Source organism: Chiloscyllium plagiosum, chromosome 29, assembly GCF_004010195.1.
Source record: "Chiloscyllium plagiosum isolate BGI_BamShark_2017 chromosome 29, ASM401019v2, whole genome shotgun sequence".
NCBI classification, from domain to species: domain Eukaryota; kingdom Metazoa; phylum Chordata; class Chondrichthyes; order Orectolobiformes; family Hemiscylliidae; genus Chiloscyllium; species Chiloscyllium plagiosum.
Window position 1 is genome coordinate 25,705,048 of NC_057738.1, and position 3,488 is coordinate 25,708,535.

General features: G+C 42.5%; 1 long non-coding RNA gene across 1 annotated transcript in view; it reads left to right on the plus strand.

Moving 5' to 3' along the window:
* Positions 1–395: 395 nt before the first annotated feature.
* LOC122564456 overlaps positions 396–3,488 on the plus strand; it is an 8,335-nt gene continuing 5,242 nt past the window's right edge. Inside the window, exon 1 of the long non-coding RNA XR_006315914.1 lies at positions 396–544. This is a non-coding gene — a long non-coding RNA (uncharacterized LOC122564456). The remainder of the gene's footprint in view (positions 545–3,488) is intronic.

Sequence of the window (3,488 nt, forward strand, 5' to 3'; positions counted from 1 at the left end):
TTACGCATCCCCAATTTCCTTTATTCCACCAATAGGTTACCCTGGGCCATAATGTCTGCATATCCATCATTCACCTTGCACTCTCTAAAAGACACTCCTTAAAACCAATTGCTTTAAACTGAGATTCCAGACAGTTGACGTAACATCTCTTTATGTGGCTTTTTTTTGTTTGATATCGTTCCTGTGAAGTACCTTGAGATGTTTGATTGCTTTAATGGTGCTTTGTGAATACAAATGTTTGTTTCTGTCTTAGTTGGAATTGAAAAGGAAATGATATCAATTTCATAAACATTCACGATTAAAGTGCCATAGCTGTAATTACTCACAACCGGATGTTGTTGCTTGTTTAATGAAAGTTTGTGAACAGTGACTGGTCCAAAGGTTACCAAGGAATTTGGATCTTGTTCAGAGCTACCAGTGTCAGGAATATTTCCTTTCACAAAATATTCCAGAATGGTGGCTTAAGTTTTGCCTTTTCTTTGGTCAGATAAACGTTCATATTTCAGTTGATTCCAAGGGTAGAGCCAGTCTCTTTGGATTGCAGGTAAGTAGAGAGTCTAGTTCAGCTCATTAAACTCTGCGTAAATTGTGTCAGCACAAAGACTGATTTAGCGGCGCTGTGAAAAGTCTTTTGTATTTGTAGTACACTTCATGGAATAATTGTCTCAGACAGAAAAAAACATAAGATGCTGCGTCAATCTGTGCTTCATTACCCCGTGGGAAATATTCATTTACAATTTGTTAGCTGTACGACTCTTGTATTAACCTGCTCAGTGTAGGGTGCAATAATTGACATTGAGAAACATTTCAAAGATTGAGAAGTTGAAGTAAAAATGATTGTTTAGTAGGAAGCAAATGTCAAAATCAATTGCAGAAAACAAATAGCGTGACCCAAGTTTATCAGCAGAGGTAAATACATTATTTGTATTTTTTTAAATAAAAATGAAAAGTTGCATATTTGTTATGAGTTTAATATAGGAAATGTTTGCTTTTGGTGAAAGTACTCCTTGGCTCATTGCTGATGCTTCATCCTGAACTGTGTTTCTTGGAACCTTTTATTCCCATTACCTTTCATTCCCAAGGGCAGGTTTAGGAATAAGTCCTATGTCTACCTCAGCTGGTACCACAACGAAACTCATGCTGTTGGACGTCATTTTGGAGCACATTTTTGCTGGTTCGGAATGCTAATGCATAATGAGAAAAAATTCTCATTAATGCATCAATGCTCAGAAGCATTAACTGTGTGGAATTATCCCTCCCAGTAAACATTAGAGAATGTTAGTCAGTGGCATTGAAATATCTGAGTTTGTATATTTAAGTTTGTGTTGAATTTGGCATGTGGAGAGATATGGGTAGTAGACCTGTGATTGGGGAGAATGTGGGTGCAAGGAGACTATGAGGATAGGGAGTTAAGACAAAAGATAAATGGGAGAAAAATAAATCAGTACACTGCTTAACATGGAGAAACTATAGGTTAGTGAGCACTGGACAATGTAGCCACTAATTTCCTAGTGTTGTGCAGAGTCTGTTTATTGGAATATGTAGTCCCTTTAAGGCTTCTACGTAACCCCACATGCTCATGTGCTAAAGCCATCATTTTTGCATGCAATCCATTTGTCTTGTGCATAGAAAGTTCTGAACTAGTGCACGACCACACTAGATGCATTTTAGAGGGAATGGTGATAGTGGATGAATGACACAAAACTTGGAAGCATTGTAATATGTAAGGAAGGTAGTTAGATCTTCAAAAGGATAATGTAGAATGTCACAAGGACGGCACCTTGAAAACTTGACAATTGCACCACCTCAAAGGACAAAGGCAACAAATGCATGGGAGCACCAATACTCTCAGGTTTCCCTACATCCACACACCATCCTGGCTTTGAACTATATTACCTTTGCTTATCAAAATCCAGGAACTGCCTTCCTAATAGCACTATAGTTAAACAGAGAAGGCAAGTGGGTAAGGGCAGAAGGATGTCAGTAAATGGGTGAAGTGTGGCATATATGAGTGGGTAGGTGGATGCTGGATGGGTGGGTGGGTGATGGTTAGAGTGACAGGTGGTTGAGAGTTGTCGGAGGGCCAGTGGGTAAATAAGTAGAGTGATAGGTAGATGAGGCAGTGGCCTGGTTAGTGAGTCAAGTGGATAGGGAAATAGGGTGGCAAGTGTGTGAGGGAGTAGGGTAGTAGATAGATGGGCATTGATGGGCAGAGGATGAGTGAGAGAGTTAAGTTGGATTGTGGGTGGGGGTTTGGATGTTTGGGAGGTGTTGGAGGTTTGGGTTCCTAGTCTAGTGGTGGAGTGTATTGTCGGTTTGCTTTAGTGGATAGTTTGGTAGTGGGCTGGGATCTTGGATCAGGTTGGGTGGGTTGAGTCAAGTTGGGTCAGGGGATGTAGTCATGTGGTGAGGTGTAGTCATCAGTTCAGGGATAGTTACGTAAAGGTGCAGGAGACGAGTTATGTGTTAGGTGTTTAATTGAGGCAAATTGGGAGGTAGTAATGTTGGGTTGATGGGAGTGATCTAGTTATGTTGGGTAGTTAGTCAGGTGATGTGGAAACAGTTGTTCCAGTTTGTAGTGTAGTTGGGTATAGTTGGCAGGCAAGTGGTAGTTGGGATGAATTGGTGGGGGATGGGTGGTCCCACTTGAATAGTTATTCAGGAGTTAGAAGTGGTTTTCATCCAGGTAAAACTTCCTGGACAAAAATTCAGTTCAGTAGCCTCCAAAGTCTACACTTCTAAGCCAGAGTTAGAATCATTCTCAAAGATTTCCAGACATCGGGTACTTGCTCATTAAACATTTAAACTTCCTGGGGAAGTTCTCTCACAGTCAGTACTTTGAGAAGTCCCAGGAATTCCCCATGTACATTATTCAGGATACATTCAGTCTCTGACTATCTGGACACTGGAATATCTGAAGGTGACAAGAGAGCTTGACAGCATGATTAAAAAGGAGAAAGTGAGGACTGCAGATGCTGGAGACCAGAGTTGAAAAATGTGGTGCTGGAAAAACACAGCAGGCCAGGCAGCATCCGAGGAGCAGGAGAATCAACGTTTCGGGCATAAGCCCTTCTTCAGAAATGAGGCTGGTGTGCTAAGCGGGCTGAGATAAAAGGTAGGGGGTAGGGAATTTGGGGGGTTGGGACTGAGATAAGGTGGGGGGAGGGGAAATGAGGAAGCTGGAGAAATCTACATTCATCCCGTGTGGTTGGAGGGTTCCTATGTGGAAGATGAGGCGCTCTTCCTCCAGGCGTTGTGTAGTCAGGGTCTGGTGATGGAGGAGGCCAACGACCTGCATATCCTTGGCAGAGTGGGAGGGGGAGTTAAAGTGTTCGGCCACGGGATAGTTGATTTGGTTGGTGCAAGTGTCCCAGAGGTGTTCCCTGAAATGTTCCGCAAGTAGGCGGCCTGTCTCCCCAATGTAGAGGAGACCACGTCGGGTGCAACGGATACAGTAAATGATGTGTGTGGAGGTGCAGGTGATATGG